We start from the raw sequence: 11,269 nt of genomic DNA, 5'->3' as shown, positions 1-11,269 counted from the left end.
GAGGGTGCGACCTAAGTTGTTGGCCCTGAATATTATGTGACCTAGTTATTATGAGACTTGAATGTTATATGTGAATAGTTGCATCCTTGATTTTGAGTATATGCTGAATGGTTAATGTGAAATATTTGATAAAATGATCGTGCTTAAGGAATTGACTATTTGTTATTATTGTTTGTGTTGCACATTATGTTTTCTTGCTGGGCCTTGGCTCATGGGTGCTACGTGGTGCAGGTAAAGGCAAGGGCAAGCTTGATCAGCCCTGACTTAGAGAGCTCTGTGGGCCGAATGTACATGACCAGCTGCTCAGCCGCCACGGTTGGGGTTTAGGCAGGGGCGCAAGAACCAGAAATGTCTATTTTGCCTTAGTATGGCTGATGGTTGTCTGTATTTTGGGAATTCTGTAAACCAAATTTTAAACTCTATTTCTTTTTGGGATCCCATGTATTAAACTGCTTAATTATATAAAGTGAAACTTATGAGACCAAAACCTTTTTAACCCTAGCTCATACATATTTAGTGACAAGTTTTTAAATTAATGACTTGATTAACAAGTCCTGCACCTTTATAAGTACACAGTGTAGCGGTCTTGGCTATCCATGGCGTTACAACTTGGTATCAGAGCATCCTAGGTTTAAGGGTTCTTGAAGACTGGCTGGACATGTATATTCACTGCTAGAGACAAGCTCAATTCAGGGTTTGGTAATGTGTATATCACATAATTATTTCCATGCTTTAGAAAATTAATTAATTTGCAATTAAGTCCTTTCTTTTACAGATCTTTCTTTTGACATCCTTACCCTTGACAGTGTAGGACAAAGGTGATCTGGGAACCATGGACCTAATACAAAGCTCCAATAAACTAGATTATTAATTATAAACTCTTTAATATAATAATCTTATTTATTAATTCCATGATTACTCCACTATAAATATGGAATTGCACTCTAAGTATTTATAGAATTATATTTATAGAGTTTTCTCTTGTAATCCATTGATATAATTAATAAATGTAGTTATGTCCTCCATTTATTAATTCGTTAATTAGAGCTGCTCAAGATTACCATTTTACCTTCTAATTACATCTTGATCCTTAAGTACCATTAATTTACTAGCAAATAATTAATCTATAAACAAATTATAGATTTGAGCTCAATAACTATTCAATTCCATAATTAACCCTTAAGGGAACCAATATTCGATTCGTTATGAAAGTATAGATTCTATTATTGTAAATCATGTTCCCAGTCATTCATGATATTGAATCTCCAAAACAAAAGTCATTAGCCTCATTATAATAAGAAACCTTAACGAATGAGTCAAAATATCCAATAAACACAAACATGAGTTCATGAATACTTAAGATTTAGATTGATTTACAAATGATCATCATTTATGATAAGAATTAAATCTTTATGTCAAACGACGAGTTTATAAAGATAATTAATGCTCATCGGTCCTGTCATATAAAATATTTATTATATACAACACATTTACTAGATGTTTATCCACATCAGTAATCTGAATCTAGATCACTTGCATCCCGTATCCTTAGTAAACCACACTAGTAACCATTCATTAAAGATTCCTTACTTTAATATGTTACTGACTATTTTATTCATTATGTATGATCTTAATTCTCTTGTACTAATACAAGATCATATTCTAATGAATGAATAATGATTTGTCTTGATATTATTATATAATTAATTCAAACATTAATTATGACATTCAAATATAATAAAATTATACTTTTATTTAAATTAATAAAATGTCTTTACATGCTTTTAGGAATCCTAACAATAACTTTAATTGGAAATAACATATTATTATCTTTTTTATGGGTTTCATTTCGTAAGATTGTGATTTCCAACTCAAAAGTCACGAAAATAAATTTTAATGTAGTTTTTTTAAAGAATTTTCATAAGTATATTTATTTTTTAACCATGACAAATTTGTATGGAAATGACATTTTTTTTATAATTAAATATATAAGATTAGAATTCTCATATATTTGAATTTTTATGAAAAAAATGTCATATATTTTGTTGTATCTATATTTGGCACAATGACGTGGTAAAAATACTCTCATTGGGATACAAAGAATGAGTTATTCGCCAATCTGGAAGACAAGTCACCATATATGCCTGATCGCCATACGAACACAAGCCTAGTCACCATCATTTCGTATGTGTAATAGGTAACGTGTAGTTATATTTGTTATGATTGGTTAAATATAAGGTTAAGTGTTCTATACAAAGTGGTGTAAAAACACTTAACAATTTCACATAATGGTGATGTGAAATTTGACATTTTGTTGTAAGCATTTAAAAGTTGATTTTTTAGATCTAGAGTGGTACAATGAGGTATCTAAGTATCACCAAAAAGTTTGAAGGCATTTGAAGTTGTTTAAAGTTGACTAGGCCATTTGGTGACTTGTCATGCACGTCCTTAAAGGCCACATTGAATACAACATGTGACATGTCGCTGGGGTGGTGACACGTCACCACCCATACATGGAAATGTTCATTTTTTTTGCTCCAAAATGTATTTTAAAAAGGTCTAATCCTATTGGTTGAAACTAATGAAGGTGCCTATCATATTTAAAAGGTTTTTTTTTTAGAGTTTTTGTGATTTGATGACTCCTTCTAACTCTCTCTTTCGCTCTCCAAGACTCTCAATTTTCTTCAAGAAATTCATCAAGATTGCTTGACTTGTTGAATTTCACAGGCTTGTTGTATCCCACTCCTTATTTCATCTTTGTAGAAACCTAAAGCAACTATCTACTGTTTGATATAAGAGTTTTAGACAAATATTTTTATCTTATACAAGCCTTTGTGATATTGTTTCCCATTGTTCTAGTGATTTTGTTCGTATATTTTGTAATATTCCATTGTTGTTCTAACTACTTACCCCCATCAGTATCTGTTGTGAGTATAGCTTATGATCACAAAAATAATATTGCAATTCAAAAGAATTAAACAAAATATAATCACATAAACAATGGAAGAATAGCACAACTTGAATAAAGAGAAAGATATGACCTTTGAAGAGAGAAACCCTAGTTACATAAAATCATAAGTTTATGATTTTATGTAATAAATAAATGGAGATGAATAAGAAGGCTTGACACAATAGAATTGTTGTCCAAAAAACTCTATTTCTAGCCTCCCATAAGAGATTGCTTGAAGCTACTACAATGGTAGAATGAGTTTGGGATTTACAAGTCTTGGTATTTAAACAAGTCAAGCTTTCTTGATAAAGATCTTAGAGAAAACTAGTAATATTTGTATGTGTGTGAGAGAGAGAGGGTTATATATAGAGAGAGAGTGTGTGTGGAGAGTGATCAATTAACCAAAATCTCAAATGAACCCCTTAAATAGTGTAGGAACTGTCATTAGTGTTAACAAATGAGATTAGAGAATTTTAAAATAAGTTTTGGAGCAAAAAACACATAACTGTACAAGTCCGTACAGACAACCCACGCGACGCATCACCTGCATGCAAGCGATGCGTTGCCTGTCTGAGCTATCATAATACAGGCAATGCAACGCCCCTTCTACTGAATTTTTACCCCGTACATCGACCTAAGAAAATATTTGGTTACTCTTATATACTCCAAAGAAACACTTTAGACCAAAAGATATAATTTTTAAGTGCCTACAATAAAAATCAACCCGCTCATGTTGACTTTAGTGAAATCGTTATGGTTTTTGCACTTCTTTGTGCATAACTACATTTACTATATATTCAACCAATCCTAACAATATCTTTACTATATATAGTTGGTAATTGTGAGGTTTATTCCCAAAAAATACGGGATCAAGCCATTTGTGGTGTTGTCCGTGTTTTCGCTAGTCAACACGTGGTATAACTTAAGGGGTTGTTTAAGTTTCCACGGGAGCTTAAGCCCAATTTCTTGCCATCATTAACACTACAAGAGGAGTGTATCCTCCAAGGGAATTACCTCTTGAGAACCTTTTCGGGAAGTAACTCTCCAATAGCACGTCATGTTGTGACCAACTCCTCAAAGTGTACAAGAACCCTCATCCGGTGTAGAAGAATAGCTGCCAGGTGTCAGGCAGAGAGGTGCTCTGGACCACAAACAACTATCTGACACCCAACTGTCACAGATATTGTGATGTTGATGCTATACAAGCGACAAAAAGGATGTCTCACGATGCCTCTTGACATGGGAAAACGTGCAGCTATCACCCTGACATTGTCAGGGGCATTTTCCCCAATAAAGCAATGAGCTGAGCCTCCTCATATTGGGCCCACTTGAGATACGATGGGGTCCACAAGCTTAGTAAATACATAATGTATTCATTTATGTAATAATAAACTGTTAGCAGTGATGCCCTTGAAAGCATATGTATTAGACAATGCTTTAATGACATAAATAATTGAGAATAATTTTTGTATATTTTAATTCTTTATTATTATTATTTGAATATCAAAAAATTCCCAAATTCGTTATTGTGACTACAATCTTGTATTGGTACGGGAGGATTAAGATTGTATGGAACAAATTTAAATAGTTCACAGTAAAACAAAGTTATATGAAATCTTTGGATTAAATACTGTTAGTACGGTTCACTAGTATTATGAACACATATAATCTAGATCTGGATTAATGATGTAGTAGGACATCTTAGTGGAGGTAATTTGTATAATGTGGTTATACAATGATCTCAATCTTGAAGTTACTGTGAACTCCTGTTTATGTCATTTGAGTCGTTTGATTCATCGTTATGGTTTGTCAGAATGGTCAACCTGAAAACTTTTGTTTTGGGGACTCATTGATGTAAGTGGCCGAGGACATAGTATATAGATATGGAATTTGTACCTTTCCAAGAGAAATTGAATAATGGTTCTCTAAAGGATTAGCTTTTGGAACTGAAAGGTTATTGAGCTCAAATTCATAAACCAATTTATGAATTAACCTTCACTAGTAAAGTTAATGGTACTTAAGGAAACAAGAAATAATTAAAACGGTATAACATTGATCTTATCCTTGCTTTAATTATGAACCATTTGTTGATGGCCTTTTTCGCTATCAATCTAATATTAGAACTTAAAGAAAATAATGAAGATAAACACCAAGGTTTTAAGTGGTTTGGTTTATAAAACAACCCCAGTCCATGAGTCTTTAGTATTAGAGTTCTTGAAGCTTGAGATGGCAAGCTTCAATGGGGTTTTCTCAGGCAGCGTATATATTGCTCTGAGTACAAGAGTTGGGAACCCTTTTACAAGGGTATCCCACCACTATTTATAGGGGCTGAAGGTCATTAATATCAATAATTACAAATATTCCCCAATTATTTGGGGAGTCAATTGCTATTTAACCCCTTTGAAAGTTCTAATAAAGACGGTGGCCTGTGCGTATCGCAAGGGGCCCAATTCGCAGGTTGCAGCCCACCAAATTTGTAGGAGACGTGCCTTTGACACTGTTAGGGGGTGGCTGCACATTTTCTCGTGTCAGGTAGCATTGTGGGAAATACCAATTGTTGAGTGTACGAACTTGGCGCCACTACTCGAGGCGCCCAAAAATCTATCAAACAATCTTGTGGTTGTTTGAAAAATTTGCTCAGGATCTTGTTTCTTTTCATGTAAATCGTATATTAAACATATTAATATAAGAAAACCTAGAATATGTTTCTAAAATTGAATTCATACAGAGATAATGATAAGAACACTTACATTATTGTGCAGCGGAATGATTGAGTCCTTCCTTCAGTTTCTATAATCCTTGTATCCTTTCTGTCGCAGGGTATTACCAAGAAACTGAACCGTTCTTCAATTTTCTTCACAGTCTTCCAAAGTATCCTTAGAATCACCTAGACTAGAGTGGGGATTTCTCAACACATGAAATAGATACAATAAGAAGAAGAGAAGAGAATATTGAGACTTAGAAAATGACTTATGCTGTAGAGAGATTGTAAAACCCTAAAGCATCAAAACTAGATCTTTTGATCATCTGTTTTCAACTCTCACTTAACATTACTTTTATAGGCTCAATTATGGTACTTATTTAATTAAAAAATCAATAAAATAATAGCCAATTATCAGCCCTAGGTCGAAATTCCTATGGGCCATAGGCCCGTGAAATTTCCCTTTTAATTATAAGTCTGTTGGATTTAAAATCAAGACATGTATTATTTTCTATTGATTAATTACTTAAATAATTATTTAAATCCTTTATCAAATTAATTATTTATAATTTGAACCTTGATTTAAGACTATTTATTATTATAGACACAATTTTTCTTAATTAATAAATCAGTCCTAAAATCTCTTTTCTTCTTTAAATTGTACAACGATGTGAAACTATCCAAAATTGACCTGGTCATCTTTGATAATTATAATTGATAATCAAATCAATTAATTGAGACTATCTAGATGATTTTATCCAAGGTACCATGGGGACCATGGGCCTATGAAATCAAGCTCCAATAAATTATCATAAATTTAACAAATAAATTTACCAACTTATTAATTCCTTGTGACTCCACTGAAGACTCATAATTGCACTCTTGAATTCATAGAACACTCTATAAGTAACATAGATACATTATTAATTATCCGTTGTTACAACCATAATTATCACTCAATCCTCTATAGACGGTCTACAATGAGATGAGACTAAAATACCGTTATACCATTCATTGTATTTTATCCTTAAAACATTTAGTTCCTTGTAAGTGATATTTCAGTAAACTAATATTAATTACAGAAATGAGTTCTCTATCATTTAGCACCTTGAACCAAACTAAAAGGAAACCATCGTTTTACTTCTTTATCAGAAGTTATAGATGTCCATATCTATGATTAACACTCCCACTCAATTATACTACCGAGTTCCCAAGATGTAAGTATTGGCTAGTCCGTAGGGTAAGTTGGTAACGAACATGTCAAAGAATTCAAATAATACAATTAGTTAAAATACTAACCACTTAGAATTGAGATTGAATTGACCTATGGTTAACTATATGATATGATTAGAATAGATAATAACAGTATGTTTACTTATCTTATCTATTGTTAATATCGGTCATGTCCGATGTAACAAATACATCTGATCTTATCTGCTTTGCTAATGTTCTGGAAAGAACATAACACTACAATGTGTAAGTAGATCATATCGTAGATTGGCAAGTTAGTGTAAATCCTGTGCACTGACTAATCGTAAGACAAACTTATTTTGAGCATATAATCATATTTATACTCCATTGTGATTACGTCACTATAAATATGATTAATTATATGTTCATGATTTAATAGAAGTTTATATTAACAAATAATCATGAAAATAAAACATGTGAGCAAAGTGATTGACCAAGTAAAAAAATGATTTCTATTCTTTTATTGATAATAAAATGAGATTACAAAGAAATTGAGTTTTAATTAGGGCATAAAATCCCAACAAACTCTCACTTGCACTAATTGAAACTAATGCCTTAATTCTACTAATCCCATTTCCTTGATATGCTTATCAAATGTAACTTCTGGCAGTATCTTTGTAAACAGATTCGCAAGATTGTCTTCAGATGCAATCTTCATTTCCTTCACATCTCCTCTGGCCACATATTCTCGAATAATGTGGTACTTCCTTTCAATATGCTTACTCCTCTAGTGACTTCAAGGTTCTTTCGAGTTGGCTATCGCTCATGTGTTGTCACAAAAGAACACAAGCGATTTATCCATTTCTGGAATAACACAAGATATGAATAGAACTTCTTTAGCCAGACTATTTGCTTAGCTACTTCAGACGTAGCTATGTACTCAGCCTCCATGGTGGAATCTGAGAACGCAGACTGCTTTACGGTGCTCCATATCACAGCTCCACCCCCAAGAGTAAACACCATTCTAGAAGTAGACTTCCTGTCATCTCCATCAGTCTAAAAATATGAATCAGTGTAGACTAACATATAATCCCTAGTCTGCCTTAAATACTTCAGAATATGCTTAACTGCTATCTTATGTTCCAGTCCTGGGTTTGACTTATACCTGCTCACTACTCCCATTGCATAGCAGATATCTAGTCTAGTACACAACATAACATACATCAAACTTCCAACTGCAGATGCATAAGGAACTTTTCTCATTGCATCTTCCTCTTCAGGATTCTGGGGAGACTGCTTCTTTGAAAGATGAATTCCACGGCGAGACGGTAGACGTCCTTTCTTGGAATTTGTCATTGAGAAACGTTCAAGCACTTTATCAATGTAAGTTGCTTGAGATAGAGCTAAGATTCTGTTCTTTCTATCCCTAATGATCTGGATACCTAGAACATAACTTGCTTCACCCAAATCCTTCATCTGGAATTGAGTGCTTAGCCAATTCTTCACATTTGCAATTTCTTAACATTGTTTCCAATGAGTAAGATATCTTCTACATAAAGAACCAAGAATACCACTATTTGATTTGCCTTCAGTTGGTAAACACAAGGCTCATCAATATTTTGTTCAAAGCCATAGGTTTTGATTATTTCATCAAACCTAAGGTTCCAGGAACGAGAAGCTTGCTTAAGTCCATAAATGAACCTATTCAACTTGCAAACTTTTCCTTCTTGTCCAGCTAATTTAAATCTTTCTGGCTGATCCATATAAATGACTTCGTCAAGCTTCCCATTAAGAAAAGCTATCTTGACGTCCATTTTCCAGATCTCATAGTCGAGAGCGGCTGCTTTGGATAGGTGGATGTGAATGGACTTGAGCATGGCTATCAGCTAAAAGTTTCCTTATAGTCCACACCTTTTCTTTGGGTATAACCATTTGCCACTAATCGAGCTTTATAAGTTTCAATATTTCCATCAACACCTCATTTCTTCTTGTAGATACACTTGCACCCAATGGCCCTAAAGTCACTAGGTGCTTCCACAAGATCCCAGACGAAATTTGAGTACATGGACTCTGTAACGACCCAAATTCGCTAATAAGGCTTAAGGGCCTTGATTAGTGTGCCAGGAGGGCAGGTTGGGATTTATGTGTGATTTTGTGAGTTAAATGCATAGTTATGATTTAAAGCATGTTATTTGGCTATTTGTTTAACTGAGATGCATGGCTATGTTTTCTAGTATGCATGTAGGCCCGGATCGTGTTAGAAGGGCGTAATTGTATATTTGGCCATGTTGGGCATAACTGTATTGATATGTGATAATTGTATTCTGTGAATTGTACCACGTGGGTGTGGTTTAATTATTGTGATGCACGTGCCGAGACGGTCCTAGAGAGCTAGTTAACTTAAGAGTCACAACGGGATTTCTATACTCGGCTCGGGAGGAGCCTAGGGGGGTACCTCGGGAATTTTATGGTTAAGTTGAGATTTAGCGGGTAATGGTTATTGGAGATTTAGTAACCTGGGTAACCATTAGTTACTGCTGTGGGTAACAAGTTTTAAGGTAAAAGTGATAGAATTGAAATGAAGTGTAAAGACTTAAGTGCCCTTTGAGGTTTAGCTAAGGAGGATTAGTAGGAAAGGGTAAAATGGTCATTTGGAAAGGGTTATAGACATTTTGCAGCTGGGATTTAGGGGTATACGATTTGGGCATTTATGTCACTTGAGGCTTGATAGAAATTGAAGAGAAGAAAGAGAAGGAGAAAGAAGTTAGGGCAAGAAGAAGAAGAGAAGGAGAAGTGGGAGTCTAGGAGGAGATCAAGGACTTTGTGTGGATTCTCCATTTGAGGTAAGGGTTTTATACACATTTAAGTTTTGATTTCTGTTTTGATTTGTAAAATCTAGAGCTTGAGTTAGTGTGTTTGAGTTTTTGGTTTGAGTTGCTGAAAATGGGAATCAAGGGGTGGATTCTTGAGTGTGTTGATGTTTTGGCCTTGTATCTAGTGCCTATAGGTTGTTAAGTTGTTCATATGAAGCTTGGAATTGAGTTTTGGGGTTTAGATATTGGTTTAGGGTGATTTGGAGAGGTTGAAGCTCGGGAAAACGTGAAGGAAAAACCTAGAATTCTGGGTCTGCGAGGGCGTGCCGCGGCACGGGTTTTGCTTGCCGCGGCGGGGAGCCTCTGGTTTCTGGGTGCCGCGGCACAAGGCTAATTTCAGGATGGCATTTTTAGGCAATTTTAGGCCTTTGCTCTGGGGGTTCGGGGGATGTCTCCGGGGTGTTGTTTTAAGGTTTTAGAGGTCCCGGGAGTGCGGGATTGGTCCCGGGAAGCGGTCTTTGATTTGGTTAGTATTGAGGGATGTTTCTTGTGTGTTGTGACTAGGTTATTGGTGAGGCTCGTGCTAGGGGACCGTGCTCGCGGCATGAGTGCATCAGGAGGCTCGGAATACAGGTAAGAAAACTATAACACCCGTAGGATAGGGCGTGGGCCCATAGTGTGATTGCCGGGCATGGCCCTATATTGCATGTTGCGTGATGAGATGATTGCCGGGCATGGCCCTATATTGCATCACATGTTAGGGTGCAGATTTAAAATAAATTGGCATATGCTTGAATGATTGCTTGATTTATGTTATATATGTTTGTAATGAAATGAACGGTAAGGGCCGAGTGCGGCGTAGGCCGGGTACGGCAGCGGAGCCGAAAGTAACACCTAGCACATGGGATGCTATATTCAGGGCGGGGCCTGGTGGATACATGAGTTATCCTTGCGGTGAGAACCGATACCCCAGGGCTTTGGTAAGGTTTCTGGGGCGGCATGGCCGTGTTTGCTTAGTCTAATGGTTGACTTGTTTATGTGTGGATTATCTGTTATGATAAACTGTATACATTGCATATGTTATGTTCTGCATGAGTTTTCTTGCTGGGCTTTGGCTCACGGGTGCTCTGTGTTGCAGGTAAGGGCAATGGCTGAGTCAACCAACCATGAGTACGGAGAGCGTGAAGTGACGCGTACATGTTTGGCCTGCCCGACTGCTTTGGTTGGGGGTTTATTCGAAAATGGCTGTAATAATCTATGATTTTATGATTTCTCAACTGTAACCTTATTTCAAGATGTAATTAGTTTTCAAACCTTATTTTGGGATCCCAAATGTTTAATGATAGAAGTTTAAATGAAACGACGCATTTTCAAAGATTACAGCCTTAACTTTTAATTAGTCACACTTTTGTTCAAAACCTCGGTTAGCGAGTTCATTGCACACTGTTTTGTCTTAAAAACTCACTTAGTAACGGCTCTAAGGAAGTAGGGCGTTACAGACTCCATTTCCTGTTTCATGGCTTCGAGCCATAGTTCCTTTTCAGGGCTAGCCATTGCCTGTTTGAAAGACAACGAATCATAATCACTTGTGTAACCAACAACCACATTGGTTTC

This window comes from Humulus lupulus, chromosome 4, assembly GCF_963169125.1.
Source record: "Humulus lupulus chromosome 4, drHumLupu1.1, whole genome shotgun sequence".
NCBI lineage: Eukaryota > Viridiplantae > Streptophyta > Magnoliopsida > Rosales > Cannabaceae > Humulus > Humulus lupulus.
Note: the sequence above shows the minus strand (reverse complement) of the source record.